This window comes from Danio rerio, chromosome 22 (genome assembly GCF_052040795.2).
Source record: "Danio rerio strain M-AB ecotype USA chromosome 22, GRCz13ab, whole genome shotgun sequence".
Lineage (NCBI taxonomy): Eukaryota > Metazoa > Chordata > Actinopteri > Cypriniformes > Danionidae > Danio > Danio rerio.
The window spans coordinates 13,957,321-13,975,179 of NC_141042.1; the positions used below are offsets into that span (position 1 = coordinate 13,957,321).

Genomic DNA, 17,859 nt, shown 5'->3' on the forward strand with positions numbered 1-17,859 from the left:
ATTTTGTTAATTAATTAATTTCAAAAATTCATATGAAGTTACAACCATGGAAAAGTTCTTCGACAATCATTCATTCATTTATTTTCCTTCGGCTTAGTCCCTTATTTATTAGGGGTCGCCACAGCGGAATGAACTGTCAACTATTCCAGCATACAGTATGTTTCACGCAGCCAATGTTCTTCTAGCCACAACCCAGCACTGGGAAACACCAATACATTCTTGCATTCACAAACGCTTTTAGTTTACCCAATTCACCCATACTGCATGTCTTTGGACCGCCAACCTGATTTTACCAAGTAGGACATGTTCCTGGATTAACATCTATGACAACATTCCAATCAGCCAATCAGATATAAGGTATATGTTTATGTTAAGCTTAGGCTTACAGTTTATGCACGTCTACATGATTGTTATACAACTTTTATTGCCCTCTAATTTTGGGAATAATGTACAGTTATGGTTGGGTTTAGGGGTGGGAAATAGGTATGAATTACATTTTTTTTTTAAATGATGTTTCAGGAACAACATAGATGTTAATCCAGGATTTCATCGTACTTGCAAAATCATGATGTGCGTCTTTAGACTGTGGGGGAAACCGGAGCACTTGGAGGAAAATCATGCAAACACGGGGAGAATATGCAAATGCCACATAGAGACAACAATTGGCCCAGCCTGGACTCGAACCATAAACCTTCGTGCTGTGAGGCGACAGTGCAAACCACTGAGCCATCATGCCGCCCTCTTATGAAGTTATTGTAGAAACCTAATCTCAAAAGAAACCATGTTAAGAGTTCAATTTAACCATTAAACTGTGTAAAACAAAATGTCAAACTTTTAAAGTTGAACCACGCTGTTGTAACCCAACTGCAGAGGCAGAAAAACAGCGGCAATTCAAAAGCGCCTAAACATTTGTATTTATTTATATTTACATGTTTGTCCATTCTACCTTGTTAGTCAGGTTGGAAGGTGAAAAGAATGATTTCCTCGGAGATATGACAAATTGCAGTTGACATTTCATATCACAGCCTCTCACGAAACGCGAGCCAAATCTTTTTAAATTAGTCTGGTCCAGACCGAAAGAATTCTCAAGTAAACAGATTATTGTCCGACCGCAGCGTGCTGACGGAAGTAATGCCACCTGCGTGATTAAATCTGACATTTACGCTGACATTTAAAGAAAGAAGCAAGGAATTATTACTATTACTGTTATTACAGATTCAGTACTCTTTTGTTTGTATTTTACCTGGTTTCTGTGTTGGAGAGCCGACCGTGAGGCTTCAGAAAATTGGATGTTTGTGTTTTACAGTAGGTTGGTAAGGACAGCTCCTGACACAACAGATATTTTAAAGGTTCTGCTACTCAGGCTTTTGAAAAACTGGATTCATAATAACACAAGATTTAACACAAGTAGAAAGTAGTTTGTTTTGGAAACTGAGATTTATAGATCATGCTGAATGAATAAGCTTTCTATAGTGATCTATGGTTTGTTATAATAGGACAATATTTGGCTTGAAGTACAACTATTAGAAAATTTGCAATCCGAGGGTTAAAAAAAAAAAAATCTACATTTTAAGAATGTTGTCAAAATTCAATTCTTTTTACTAATAAAAAAAATGTACAAACGATACACATTACTAATCAAAAATGACATTTTGATATACACTGTAAAAGATTATATGATCAATTAGTCATAATAACATAGGTTTTTAGTTTATTGTAACTTAATAAACTAAGTTAATCATGTTCTAACTTAATTTCAAAAGTTCCGCAAGTTGTTTTAAATCAGTTTAACATAATATCAATGGACTCAAGTTCAATGGACTCATAATGTTAATTTAATTCAGCTTAAAAAAAATAAGGCAACCAATATTTTAAAATTGCTTCAGAGCTTTTTCACCTTTTTATTGAGATTGGATAGTGGAGGACAGACAAAAAAGTATTGGGAGCAGAGAGAGGGGAAGGATCAGCATAGGATCTCAAGCCGGGAATCGAACTTGGGTCGCTGTAAGCACTATGGTGCTTTATGTGGGTGCACTTCACTAGGCTATTGCCACAGACAAACCAACCAATATTTTTAACAGTTATTTATTTAATAGTGTAATGATTTTTGGTGTCAAAGCAAAATTGATAATTGATACAATGCATTGATGTCCATTTTCAACATCCAGATTTATTTATTTATTTTTTTTACTAACTGCATCTCCGTTTAATGTTTATTGTGTTTCATTTTTTATTTTATTTTTAATTTTTTGTGTTGTCACTTGTCACTTTATGTACACTGGAAGCTTCTATAGCCAAAACAAATTCCTTGTGTATGTGAAGCACACTTGGCAATAAAACTGATTCTGATTTATAAGTATAAACGTGCTAAAACACACTGGTTTTTAATGGTAAATAATCTGGATGATAAATTGAAGTTAAGGATTGTAATATATGCAGCAACAAACAAAATTTTTAGAAAATTAAAAAAAAAAAACTAAGAAAATTACTTTTAAAGTAATCAAAATTTTATTTACATTACTAATCAAAGAAATGCACAAACGATACACATTACTAATTAAAAAAATATTTACAATAAAAAATGTATAAAATATCTTCATGGAGCACAATCTTTATTTTATTTTAACTTAATTTTAACCTTTAATATAATTTTATTTTGCTAAGTGGTTTTTGGTGTGAGCAAATTCTATTCATTTTTTGGCTATTCACAAATATAACCCTGCTAAATCATACAAATTGGCTTCAAATGGTAAAAAAACAGCTGATAAATTAAAGCTAAGGATTGCAATCTATCCGATAACAGCAACAACAGTGTGAAGCTGAATAAATCATGAGTAATTAAAGTTAAAGAAGCCATTCGGAACATATTTAACTACTTTTCGTTTGACTAGCATTTTTGCTAGCATGTAAATCGTCAGCAGGGCACCCTAAGCAGCTAACAAACAGCTAGCTATTGCAGTATGTAGGGTAAATATTTACTCTTTAATTGCAATAGAGTTTAAAGAAACATTTAGCTTAAATAGAAAATGTATCTCTGTGAAAATTAACTAGATTTACAATTAATTAGCATAGTTAATTTGTGCTAGCATAACCACAGACTAACTTTTGCTAACCAATTATGATTTATTTTTACTTTTCACACTTATTAAATACAGAGAACAGCTGTTTATAACAAAAAAAAATTAGATATCAATCTTTAAAAAAATACTTAGTAAGCTTCAGTTTTGAGTGTTATATGCATCAGACACTCAAGTGAATGACTATGGGCATTTAATATGCGTGTTGTCTGAGAACTGCAATTTATTCAGAGAAATAGTGATTACACCAAGCAAAAAATGAACTACTCAGACAAATTCTTTTCTTATCCGAACAGCATTTCGAGCCTGTAATAATACCTGCCTCTGTCGCATCCATACAGAACATCCAAACCTCTCGCTGCATCCCTCAAATTGTAGCTCAGGCTGTTAAAAAATGCCATTTTCTTCATCTTTCGAGCTGATTGCCGGATAAAAGTCACTCATCCGACCACGAAGACCTGGTTATAAAAGACGGAGACACTTTAGCATATAAAGACGCACCTGCGGTCATGATCATTACGCCACATAATGTACAATCACACCCAACCTGGAAGTGCGCAGATAAAGCCGCCTGGTAATTTGGTGTCTTCTTTTTCACTTCCATTTCTCCGCCTGTCAGCGCGAACTAGGAAGGGAGAGATTGTTTCATTAGTGTCCAGTCCCTCGAGCAGTCAATCACAAATTTTTTGTTGTTACCCGTTTCTTTTTGACTCTCAGGTGTGAGTAATTGGTGTTAGCGTTGTTAACAGTCGCTCGCGTCAGCTGACTAGTGATGTTTTTCATCTCAATTCTCCAGGCCGAGCAAATGTTACCTTAGGAGAGAGGTTTTTGAAGAGAGGTGACAACTGAATAATGAATCTGTCAGATGTTGTTTATTTTAAGATGTCATTTTGCTAACACGAATACTTCAAGAGGAATCATTACTGGCTAAAATGGTTAATTGACTGCTAGCACAGCTTGTGAGGAATTATTTGGTGTTCATTTCAAATACAGAGTTAAAAGAAATAAGTAGGCTTAATTAAAAATGTTATTTTTAATTGAATTTGTTTAAGTAGTGAAATTATAACCTAAAAAAAAATTAAATAAAATAAACCTTCCGGAAACATCATTTTATGGTTACAATAAATAAACTGAAATGCTTATAGGGAATGTTCTGTGTAAGTTATTTTTAAACCATTTAAATCTGACCACCATGAAACATTCTCATGATTTGATTTTATGTTTAAAATACCCTATTATCTTTTCACAACCCAGGCTCATTCTGAAAATGTACCCCTATATACATTTCTGGAGATCGCCAAATATGTCCCAGGAGGTACGTTTTTTTTTTGTTTTTTTTTTTGAGTTTTTTTAATGAATCCACCAAAGGCCGCTGTGTATGCCATTCACACCTGCTTTTCTCGCACAAATCCACCAGAGGTCGATATCGACTAACTGACTGACTAACTGAACGATCGACTGACCCAGCCTGGTAATCACAGTGGGTAATCGCAAAAAGGTACAGCATCATACCGACCCGTAACACTTGTGTAAAATACAAAATGCAGCCATAGGTACTAATGGCTACATAATTCGTGCTCTCCAAAAATGTATAAAAGGATACGTTTTTTAGAATGAACCGTGTTGCAACAAAACAGTTGAATTAAAATGTTAAATCAATTAGTAAACGGTAGGAATAATAGCGTTTCTTTGGTTACTTCTAGAAACAAAGCAGCTCCAGAAAGCTACCGTTTTAGTCAGAATTATTAGCCCCGCTTTGAATTTGTTTTTGTTTTTAAAATATTTCCCAAATGATGCTTAACAGATCAAGGAAATTTTCACAGTATGTCTGATAATGTTTTTTTCTTCTGGAGAAAGTCTTATTTGTTGTATTTCGGCTAGAATAAAAGCAGTTTTAAATTTTTTTAAACACCATTTTAAGGACAAAATTATTAGCCCCTTTAAGCTATATATTTTTCGATAGTCTACAGAACAAACCATCGTTATACAATAACTTGCCTAATTACCCTAACCTGCTTAGTTAACCTAATTAACCTAGTTAATCCTTTAAATGTCACTTTTAGCTGTATAGAAGGGTCTTGAAAAAATATCTAGTCAAATATTATTTACTGTCATTCAGGCAAAGATAAAATGAAACAGTTATTAAAGATAAGTTATTAAAACTATTATGTTTAGAAATGTGCTGAAAAAAAAAACTTATTTCCATTAAACAGAAATTGGGGGAAAAAAATAAACAGGGGGGCTGATAATTATGACTTCAACTGTATATACTAGGGCTGCGTTTTCCGAATGAGCCTGTGTTGTCTTTTTAAATTATTTAATAGTGTTGTTTTATGGTTAAACAATTATAACCTAAAAACATGATGATCAATCAATCAATCAATCTTCAAAAAATAAAAAATAAAATAATAAACAAATAGCTTTACTGGAACATTTTGTGTTAATTCAACCAATAGTCTACAACTACTACTACAAAAAATAAATAAAAAAATGTTCTACACCTTTACCATAACAAAATTGTATTTTATTATTGTATCATTTAAGCGAGAGTTAGGAGCATAGAAGGAAAGATATTCTCACAACAAGCTACCATCATACTGGCTGTTTTTAGTAAAGCAAACACTAAACAATTTAGCTCTTAGTGCTTTCTGCAGCAAGTCAAATGTCAACTAGTAGGACATTTTAGAAATCACGGCTCGCACTGTTTATTAGCTATAGTCGCAGCATGTGAACTTATCTCTCTGCACTTTAATCAATGCTATCTATATGTACTCTTTTCTTTTTTAGGCCCTTTGTTGCCAAGTTGCAGGTCGTCTCCACTGACGCTTTTAATTGATTTTACTGCCGGCAGAAAAGAGCACAATAGGCCGACTGGCACTCTAGAGAAATCGAACGTAATATAGTGCAAATGTCCCTTCAAGAGCCTCAATCAGGGACGCCTCTCTTGTAGATGGACTGTACACGATCAATAGCGATTCTTCCTCAAAAGGGGCTCAGTTTCCCACACAGCTACACCAAACACAACCCACAGACACATGCTGACATGTACATGCATTTCCTAAGAGCAAAATTAGCATATGAGATGTATGTGGAGGTTGTCGTCAACTCTCTCATTCCGTCCAAGTTTCCTTGACAAACTCTTGAAAGCGAATTCATAAAAAAGGGTTTATGTTTCATATAAAGATAATCTTCAAATAAATAAGGAGCCTCAAAGAGGCGCAGGAAATATTGTTTTCATTATTTGTTATTGCGCTGAAGCTAATGCCATTAGGGCAAGAGTGCTCACAGTTTATCTGGCGGACAAATACTGCACATATTGCGTTTACGATTACGGAGAATACAAAAAGCAGCTGCATTCATTTACAGAGCCTTTCAAACACGATTGTTATCTCTCGAATGGAAAATGTTTTTAATTTAATTTTCAAATTAATCTAGCGAACTCCATCAGTATTTACACTAACTGATTTTTTTCTCCGTTATCTAAACTTCAACATGACAAAATACATAATTACAGATTTAATGGTTGATCATTTGTCTTTTTTTTTGGTTGAAGTTGGCACTGTTCAACACAATCTTTTTTGATTAAACACAAAGCAGACATCCCATTCACAATAATAACCTCTATTTTGCTTGTAATCCATTAAAGAATTAATTGTGAGTCCTGATGAGACATATTTTCCATTAAGTTATACTCAAAATATTGTACTATTTAACAAAAAAGCAGTACTAAAAGTTAGCATCGTTATAATGCAGCTCTGAATACAGCCACTAAATTAAAACGATAATGTCAAGCGTAACACGTTTTATTTCATAAGAGCTGATTAAGCGTTCAACACACACTGACTATTAGGTGGTCTAGACGAGTAACAGTTTTGGAAAACAATACCAGGTTTCGAGTTATATTTGCCCGAACGTGTCCTCAGGGACACACATAATATTGCACATGGAAACTAGATATTAAAGTTTGAGGACAAACTTTATGGTGGCTTGAAAAGCCGAATCTGAAAGTTTGAAGTGGTTTTAAAGTGTAAATAGCATTTTAGTATGAATTTAGCTGATGAATAATGCTTATGATTTTAGCTTATGATTTTTAGAGTTAACATATTACTAGCATGAATTAGCATGTTAGTGGCATGATTCTTACATGAATTAGCATGTTGTTAGCATGATTCTAGCATGAATTAGCATGTTACTAGCCAGATTCTAGCATGAATTAGCATGTTGTTAGCGTGATTCTAGCATGAATTAGCATGCTACTAGCATGATTCTAGCATGAATTAGCATGCTACTAGGATAATTCTAGCATGAATTAGCATGTTACTAGCATGATTCTAGCATGAATTAGCATGTTGTTAGCATAATTCTAGCATAAATTAGCATGTTACTAGCATGATTCTAGCATGAATTAGCATGTTGTTAGCATGATTCTAGCATGAATTAGCATTTTACTAGGCGGTTGCTAGGGTGTTTTAAGTGGTTGCTAGGTGGTTGCTAAGGTGGTGCAAGGCAGTTGCTAAGGTGGTCTGACTAGTTGCTAGGTGGTTGCTAAGGTGTTGCTAGACGGTTGCTAGGGTGTTTTGAATGGTTGCTAGGTGGTTGCTAAGGTGGTGCTAGGCAGTTGCTAAGGTGTTCTGACTAGTTGCTAAGTGGTTACTAAGGTGTTGCAAGGTGGTCGCTAGGGTATTCTGAGTGGTTGCTAGGTGGTTGCTAAGGTGTTGCTAGGCGGTTGCTAGGGTGTTCTGAGTGGTTGCTAAGGTGTTGCTAGGTGGTTGCTAAGGTGTCCTAAGTGGTTGCTAGGTGGTTGCTAGGGTATTCTGAGTGGTTGCTAAGGCGTTGCTAGGTGGTTGCTAGGGTGTCCTGAGTGGTTGCTAGGTAGTTGCTAATGTGTTGCTAGGTGGCTGCTAGGGTGTCCTGAGTGGTTGCTAGGTGGTTGCTAAGGTGTTGCTAGGCGGTTGCTAGGGTGTTCTGAGTGGTTGCTAGGTGGTTGCTAAGGTGTCCTAAGTGGTTGCTAAGGTGTTGCTAGGCGGTTGCTAGGGTGTCGTAAGTGGTTGCTAGGTGGTTGCTAAGGTGTTGCTAGGCAGTTGCTAGGGTGTTCTGAGTGGTTGCTAGGTGGTTGCTAAAGTGTTGCTAGGTGGTTGCTAAGGTGTCCTAAGTGGTTGCTAGATGGTTGCTAGGGTATTCTGAGTGGTTGCTAAGGTGTTGCTAGGTGGTTGCTAGGGTGTCCTGAGTGGTTGCTAGGTGGTTGCTAAGGTGTTGCTAGGTGGTTGCTAGGGTGTCCTGAGTGGTTGCTAGGTGGTTGCTAAGGTGTTGCTAGGCGGTTGCTAGGGTGTTCTGAGTGGTTGCTAGGTGGTTGCTAAGGTGTTGCTAGGGGGTTGCTAAGGTGTTCTAAGTGGTTGCTAGGTGGTTGCTAAGGTGTTGCTAGGCGGTTGCTAGGGTGTCCTAAGTGGGTGCTAGGTGGTTGCTAAGGTGTTGCTAGGCGGTTGCTAGGGTGTTCTGAGTGGTTGCTAGGTGGTTGTTAAGGTGTTGCTAGGTGGTTGCTAAGGTGTCCTAAGTTGTTGCTAGATGGTTGCTAGGGTATTCTGAGTGGTTGCTAAGGCGTTGCTAGGTGGTTGCTAGGGTGCCCTGAGTGGTTGCTAGGTGGTTGCTAAGGCGTTGCTAGGCAGTTGCTAGGGTGTTCTGAGTGGTTGCTAGGTGGTTGCTAAGGTGTTGCTAGGCGGTTGCTAAGGTGTCCCAAGTGGTTGCTAGGTGGTTGCTAAGGTGTTGCTAAGTGGTTGCTAAGGTATTCTGAATGGTTGCTAAGGCGTTGCTAGGCGGTTGCTAGGGTGTCCTGAGTGGTCGCTAGGCCCTTACTAAGGCATTACTAGGCCGTTGCTAGGTGGTTGCTAGGCAGTTGCTAGGGTAATTTGGGTGGTTGCTAGGCAGTTGCTAGGGTACCCTGGTTGGTTACTAGGCAAGCCTTACATACATGCTTGATAAAACATTTATACTTAGTAAGCATTTCTAGCAAGTTACAGTACTTGGCTAGTCAATATTAGCATGTAGCTAGTCACTGCTAGCATGTGTAGCATATAGGAAGTTCCGTTTTCTAGCATGAGTCAAACGAGCCAATCTCCAAGTCTCTACGATGTTCTGATGCTGAGATATAGCTGTTGATGAATGGTTGCTAGGGTATTCTGTTTTGTTGCTATGGGCGAGGTTACAGAGTGAACTTGAATGTGGTTGGTTGTCTTAGTCAAAGAACCAACCCCCATGTCTCTATGACACTGCTTTGCAAAGATATGCATCTTGGCCTATTTTAATGGAAGTCTACGGGACAGTTGCTAGGGTGCAGTATGTGGTAGTTAGGGGTGTGGCTAGAAAGTTAAAAGCTCATCAGTTATTGGCAGTTTGGTAGTCTGAGTTAAATGAGCTCAGCCATTAGTCTGTATGACAGTCTGATGCAGAGTTATGAGCTCACAAAGTTTGATCCCATGTTAAGTCAATGAGAGTCTTTTGTAATGGAAGTCTACAGGACAGTTGCTAGGGTGCAGTATGTGGTAGTTAGGGGTGTGGCTAGAAAGTTAAAAGCTAATCATTTATTGGCAGTTTGGTAGTCTGAGTTAAATGAGCTCAGCCATTAGTCTGTATGACAGTCTGATTCAGAGTTATGAGCTCACAAAGTTTGATCCCATGTTAAGTCAATGACAGTCTTTTGAATGGAAGTCTACGGGACAGTTGCTAGGGTGCCATAAGTGGTTGCTAGGGAGTGGCTAGTAAGTCTAAAGGCCATCAGTGATTGGCTACTGACTAGACTGAGTTGAATGAGGCCTGACTCTAGTCTGTAGGACAGTCTGATGCAGAGTTATGAGCTCACAAAGGTTGACTCAATGTTAAGTCAATGGCAGTCTTTTACAATGGAAGTCTATGGGACAGTTGCTAGGGTGCCAAAAGTCGTTGCTAGGGAGTGGCTAGTAAGTTTAAAGGTCATCAGTTATTGGCTGCTGGCTAGACTGAGTTAAATGAGCCCAGTTAGAAGTCTGTAGGACAGTCTGATGCAGAGTTATGAGGTGACAAAGTTTGACCCAATGTTAAGTCAATGGGAATTTTGGGAATTTTCCGGGTCGTTTTTCGGAAAACCGAAAGTCGGATCAGTCGGAAAAGATATAGCAACCCGAGTCAGACCAGTTTGAAGGTTTGACGAAAGTTTGAGGTATGAAGCTTGAAAGGGTTAGGAGGAGATAGACTTTAAAATTAGTCTCAGAAGAAAGAAGAAGAAGAAGAAGAAGCAGAATAATAACTAGATTCTTAAAGTTTGAGAACAAACTTTGAGGCTGGCTTGTGAAAGCCTGACGGTAATAGTTTATTTAACTTAAACAGTTTTAAAAAGTATGAAAAGATAGATAGATAGATAGATAGATAGATAGATAGATAGATAGATAGATAGATAGATAGATAGATAGATAGATAGATTAGCATGTTATTACCATGATTTTAACGTGAAATAGCATGTTGTTAGCATGATTCTAGCATGAATTAGCATGTTAATAGCATGATTTTAGCATGAATTAGCATGTTGTTAGCATGATTCTAGCATGAATTAGCATGTTGTTAGCATGATTTTAGCATGAATTAGCATGTTACTAGCATGATTTTATCATTAATTAGCATGTTGTTAGCATGATTTTAACATGAATTAGCATGTTGTTAGCACAATTCTAGCATGAATTAGCATGTTACTAGCATGATTCTAGCATGAATTAGCATGTTACTAGCATGATTTTAGCATGAATTAGCATGTTTTTAGCATGATTCTAGCATGATTTAGCATGTTACTAGCAAGATTCTAGCATGAATTAGCATGCTACTAGCATGATTCTAGCATAAATTAGCATGTTGTTAGCATGCTTCTAGCATGAATTAGCATGTTACTAGCATGATTCTAGCATGAATTAGCATGTTGTTAGCATGATTCTAACATGAATTAGCATGTTACTAGCATGATTTTAGCATGAATTAGCACTTTCCTAGCATGATTCTAGCATGAATTAGCATGTTGTTAGCATGATTCTAACATGAATTAGCATGTTACTAGCATGATTCTAGCATGAATTAGCATGTTGTTAGCATGATTCTAGCATGATTTAGCATGTTACTAGCAAGATTCTAGCATTAATTAGCATGCTACTAGCATGATTCTAGCATAAATTAGCACGTTGTTAGCATGCTTCTAGCATGAATTAGCATGTTACTAGCATGATTCTAGCATGAATTAACATGTTGTTAGCATGATTCTAACATCAATTAGCATGTTACTAGCATGATTTTAGCATGAATTAGCACGTTACTAGCATGATTCTAGCATGAATTAGCATGTTGTTAGCATGATTCTAACATGAATTAGCATGTTACTAGCATGATTCTAGCATGAATTAGCATGTTACTAGCATGATTCTAGCATGAATTAGCATGTTACTAGCATGATTTTAGCATGAATTAGCATGTTTTTAGCATGATTCTAGCATGATTTAGCATGTTACTAGCAAGATTCTAGCATGAATTAGCATGCTACTAGCATGATTCTAGCATAAATTAGCATGTTGTTAGCATGCTTCTAGCATGAATTAGCATGTTACTAGCATGATTCTAGCATGAATTAGCATGTTGTTAGCATGATTCTAACATGAATTAGCATGTTACTAGCATGATTTTAGCATGAATTAGCACTTTCCTAGCATGATTCTAGCATGAATTAGCATGTTGTTAGCATGATTCTAACATGAATTAGCATGTTACTAGCATGATTCTAGCATGAATTAGCATGTTGTTAGCATGATTCTAGCATGATTTAGCATGTTACTAGCAAGATTCTAGCATTAATTAGCATGCTACTAGCATGATTCTAGCATAAATTAGCACGTTGTTAGCATGCTTCTAGCATGAATTAGCATGTTACTAGCATGATTCTAGCATGAATTAACATGTTGTTAGCATGATTCTAACATCAATTAGCATGTTACTAGCATGATTCTAGCATGAATTAGCATGTTGTTAGCATGATTCTAGCATGAATTAGCATTTCACTAGCATGATTCTAGCATGAATTAGCATGTTGTTAGCATGATTCTAGCATGAATTAGCATGTTGTTAGCATGATTCTAGCATAAATTAGCATGTTGTTAGCATGATTCTAGCATGAATTAGCATGTTACTAGCATGATTCTAGCATGAATTAGCATGTTGTTAGCATGATTCTAGCATGAATTAGCATGTTGTTAGCACGATGCTAGCATGAATTAGCATGATACTAGCATGATTCTAGCATGAATTAGCATGTTACTAGCATGAATCTAGCATGAATTAGCATGTTGTTAGCATGATTCTAGCATGGATTAGCATGTTACTAGCATGATTTTAGCATAAATTAGCATGATTCTAGCATGAATTAGCATGTTGTTAGCATGATTCTAGCATGAATTAGCATGTGACTAGCATGATTCTAGCATGAATTAGCATGTGACTAGCATGATTCTAGCATGAATTAGCATGTAACTAGCATGATTCTAGCATGAATTGGCATGTTGTTAGCATGATGGATAGATAGATAGATAGATAGATAGATAGATAGATAGATAGATAGATAGATAGATAGATAGATAGATAGATAGATAGATAGATAGACAGACAGACAGACAGACAGACAGACAGACAGACAGATAGATAGATAGATAGATAGATAGATAGATAGATAGATAGATAGATAGATAGGTAGAGGTAGATAGATAGATAGATGGTGTGCGAGCCTGATTCAAACAAGCCAACCCCCGCCTCTCTACGATGTTCTGATGCTGAGATATAGCTGCTATTATATCGTTGCTAGGTTAGTCTGTTTTGTTGCTATGGAGTTGATTGACAGCTTAGACTGATGATGTATCAAAGCTTCTTGCCCGTATGAACAGTTAAACACAACCCCCATGTCTCTATCACACTGCAGCATGACAATATCAGTCTGAACCTCTTTAATGGCAGTCTATGGGACAGTTGCTAGGGTGCAGTATCTGGTTGTTAGGGTGTGGCTAGAAAGTTAAAAGGCCATCAGTGATTGGCTGCTGGCTAGACTGAGTTAAATGAGCTCAATCATTAGTCTGTAGGACAGTCTGATGCAGAGTTATGGGTTCACAAAGTTTGATCCCATGTAAAGTCAATGAGAGTATTTTGCAATGGAAGTCTATGGGACGGTTTCTAGGGTCCAAAAGTGGTTGCTAGGGCGTGGCCAGAAAGTTTAAAGGTGGTCAGTCATTGGCAGTTTGATAGTCTGAGTTAAATGAGCCCAGTTAGAAGTCTGTGTGACATTCTGATGCGGAGTTATGAGGTCACAAAGTTTGATCCAATGTTATGTCTATGGGATTTTTCCGACGGTCCCGGGACGTTTTTCGGAAAACCGAAAGTCGGATCAGTCGGAAAGGATATAGCAACTCGAGTCAGAATAGTTCGGAGGTCTGACCCGAGTTTGATGGTCATAGCTTGAAAGGCCTAGGACGAGATAGAGTTTAATTTTTAGTCTCAGAAGAAGAATAATAATATTAATAACTAGATTCTTAAAGTTTGAGAACAAACTTTGAGGCTGGCTTGTGAAAGCCTGACGGTAATAGTTTATTTAAACAGTTTTAAAAAGTATGAAAAGATAGATAGATAGATAGATAGATAGATAGATAGATAGATAGATAGATAGATAGATAGATAGATAGATAGATAGATAGATAGATGTTGTTAGCATGATTCTAGCATGAATTAGCATAATATTAGCATGATTCTAGCATGAATTAGCATGTTGTTAGCATGATTCTATTATAAATTAGCATGTTGTTAGCATGATTCTAGCATGAATTAGCATGTTACTAGCATGATTCTAGTATGAATTAGCATGTTACTAGCACGATTCTAGAATGAATTAGCATGTTACTAGCATGATTCTAGCATGAATTAGCATGTACCTAGCATGATTTTAACATGAATTAGCATGTTACTAGCATGATTTTAGCATGGATTAGCACGATTCTAGCATGAATTAGCATGTTGTTAGCATGATTCTAGCATGAATTAGCATGTTACTAGCATGATTCTAGCATGAATTATCATGTTGTTAGCATGATTCTAGCATGAATTAGTATGTTACTAGCATGATTCTAGCATGAATTAGCATGTTACTAGCATGATTCTAGCATGAATTAGCATGTTGTTAGCACGATTCTAGCATGAATTAGCATTTGACTAGCATGATTCTAGCATGAATTAGCATGTGACTAGCATGATTCTAGCATGAATTAGCATGTTACTAGCATGATTCTAGCATGAATTAGCATGTTGTTAGCATGATTCTAACATGAATTAGCATGCTACTAGCATGATTCTAGCACGAATTAGCATGTTGTTAGCATGATTCTAGCATGAATTAGCATGTTACTAGCATGATTCTAGCATGAATTAGCATGTTGTTAGCATGATTCTAGCATGAAATAGCATGCTACTAGCATGATTCTAGCACGAATTAGCATGTTGTTAGCATGATTCTAGCATGAATTAGCATGTTACTAGCATGATTCTAGCATGAATTAGCATGTTGTTAGCATGATTCTAGCATGAATTAGCATGTGACTAGCATGATTCTAGCATGAAATAGCATGTTGTTAGCATGATTCTAGTATGAATTAGCATGTGACTGGCATGATTCTAGCATGAATTAGCATGTGACTAGCATGATTCTAGCATGAATTAGCATGTTACTAGCATGATTCTAGCATGAATTAGCATGTGACTAGCATGATTCTAGCATGAATTAGCATGTAACTAGCATGATTCTAGCATGAATTAGCATGTTGTTAGCATGATGGATAGATAGATAGAGGTAGATAGATAGATAGATAGATAGATAGATAGATAGATAGATAGATAGATAGATAGATAGATAGAGATAGATAAATAGATAGATAGATAGATAGATAGATAGATAGATAGATAGATAGATAGATAGATAGTTAGAGATAGATAGATAGATAGATAGATAGATAGATAGATAGATAGATAGATAGATAGATAGATAGATAGATAGATACATAGATAGATAGATAGATAGATAGATAGATAGATAGATAGATAGTTAGAGATAGATAGATAGATAGATAGATAGATAGATAGATAGATAGATAGATAGATAGTTAGAGATAGATAGATAGATAGATAGATAGTTAGAGATAGATAGATAAATAGATAGATAGATAGATAGATAGATAGATAGATAGATAGATAGATAGATAGATAGATAGATAGATAGATAGATAGATAGATAGATAGATAGATAGATAGTTAGAGATAGATAGATAGATAGATAGATAGATAGATAGATAGATAGATAGATAGATAGTTAGAGATAGATAGATAGATAGATAGATAGATAGATAGATAGATAGATAGATAGATAGATAGATAGATAGATAGATAGTTAGAGATAGATAGATAGATAGATAGATAGATAGATAGATAGATAGATAGATAGATAGATAGATAGATAGATAGTTAGAGATAGATAGATAGATAGATAGATAGATAGATAGATAGATAGATAGATAGATAGATAGATAGATAGATAGATAGTTAGAGATAGATAGATAGATAGATAGATAGATAGATAGATAGATAGATAGATAGATAGATAGATAGATAGATAGATAGATAGTGTGCGAGCATGAGTCAAACAAGCCAACCCCTGCCTCTCTACGATGTTCTGATGCTGAGATATAGCTGCTGTTATATCGTTGCTAGGTTAGTCTGTTTTGTTGCTATGGAGTTGATTGACAGCTTAGACTGATGATGTATCAAAGCTTCTTGACAGTATGAACAGTTAAAAACAACCCCCATGTCTCTATCACACTGCAGCATGACAATATCAGTCTGAACCTCTTTAATTGCAGTCTATGGGACAGTTGCTAGGGTGCAGTATCTGGTTGTTAGGGTGTGGCTAAAAAGTTAAAAGGCCATCAGTGATTGGCTGCTGGCTAGACTGAGTTAAATGAGCTCAATCATTAGTCTGTAGGACAGTCTGATGCAGAGTTATGAGCTCACAAAGTTTGATCCCATGTAAAGTCAATGAGAGTCTTTTGCAATGGAAGTCTATGGGACGGTTTCTAGGGTCCAAAAGTGGTTGCTAGGGCGTGGCCAGAAAGTTTAAAGGTGATCAGTCATTGGCAGTTTGATAGTCTGAGTTAAATGAGCCCAGTTAGAAGTCTGTGTGACATTCTGATGCGGAGTTATGAGGTCACAAAGTTTGATCCAATGTTACGTCTATGGGATTTTTCCGACGGTCCCGGGACGTTTTTCGGGAAACCGAAAGTCGGATCAGTCGGAAAGGATATAGCAACTCGAGTCAGAATAGTTCGGAGGTCTGACCCGAGTTTGATGGTCATAGCTTGAAAGGTCTAGGACGAGATAGAGTTTAATTTTTAGTCTCAGAAGAAGAATAATAATATTAATAAAAATAATAATAAGTTTAATAGGATAACAGTAGTCTGGCTTGCTACACAAGCCAGCCTAATAATAATAAGTTTAATAGGATAACAGTAGTCTGGCTTGCTACACAAGCCAGCCTAATAAGTTTAAGTGAGATAACAGTATGTTGGCTTTTCAAGCCACCATAATAAGTGAGAATAGTAGGTTAGAGAGAGAGGGAAAGATACATAATGAGACGGCGCGAGGCTCCCGGCAGCAGAACAGCCCTGAGGACTGTTGATTTCTCTCAGGTGCTTCACCGCGGCGCGTTTAAAGAGCCAAATGCAGAAATACTCACGGGGTTGCCGGGCAACCGGTAGGGCAGGGCGGGAAGACTTTGAAAACATTTTCAGTCGCATATCTAACGGTCAACACTGAGGTATCCAGTCGTCAGGAAAAACTAAGAGGTCTGTTTGTTCTTATACACTACATAATGTCACTGTGAAAACTGTAATCATTTGATTTTATGTTATGAAGAGTTTCCGAGAAAGTTTTGGCGCTATTCTCCACCTCTTTTACCACCTGGGTTTTCAATTATGGATTCCCAAATGGAAATAACCTATATAACCATATATGTTTTAATATAGGTTTTAATATATGTGATATATAAAATATGCACGTATGTTAACCTATATATTTACCTATATATTAGTAAATTTGTTAAAATCCATCTATTAGACAATATAAATATAAGCCCATGTAAGAGATTTTTTTTTTTCAAAATTGAGTTATTGACATATTCTTATTAAATAAACTTAAAAATAAACTTATTTACAATATGGGATTTTTTTATAAGTTGTTTACATTTTAATACTTGTTATGTAAAAAAAACTGATGTTACACACACTGTTTGCTACAGAATGCAAAAACTTTTAAGCTCAATATCTCAAAATCATTCAGAACGCAGAGAGAACCTTATAATTCCAAGGTGACGTTTTTTTTTTTTTTTTTTTTTTTTTTTTTTTTGCTTAAGAACTATCAAATAATAGCCTTCAAGAAAAATATATAGTTCAAGAACGAAAATAAGACAAATAACAAACAGAAGAAAAAAAAATAATAAAAAACAAACCATTATACTATTCCTTCTTTTCCACTATCTTCACACTAAAAATAATTAACATTGTAAATGTTCCAGGACAACGTGTATAGCTTTCCATCTCCTCTCATTTATTTGCCATATTAGAGTCCACAACATTCCAATTCGCACATACATCTTTTTTTTTTTTTTTTTGTTATTTCTAAGTTATTGTCTTGATAATAGAAA

General features: G+C 36.0%; 1 long non-coding RNA gene across 5 annotated transcripts in view; it reads right to left on the bottom strand.

The window, feature by feature from the left end:
- Nucleotides 1-2,077: 2,077 nt before the first annotated feature.
- LOC147838465 (uncharacterized) overlaps nucleotides 2,078-17,859 on the bottom strand; it is a 39,200-nt gene continuing 23,418 nt past the window's right edge. For 4 of the 5 annotated variants that reach the window (XR_015521784.1, XR_015521781.1, XR_015521780.1 and 1 more), the window contains 2 exons: nucleotides 3,625-3,702; nucleotides 2,078-3,535 (listed from right to left, as the gene is read on the bottom strand). This is a non-coding gene — a long non-coding RNA (uncharacterized LOC147838465). Of the gene's footprint in view, nucleotides 3,536-3,624; nucleotides 3,703-16,783; nucleotides 16,907-17,859 lie in introns of those variants that run through there. The other variant, XR_015521782.1, reaches the window with a different exon arrangement.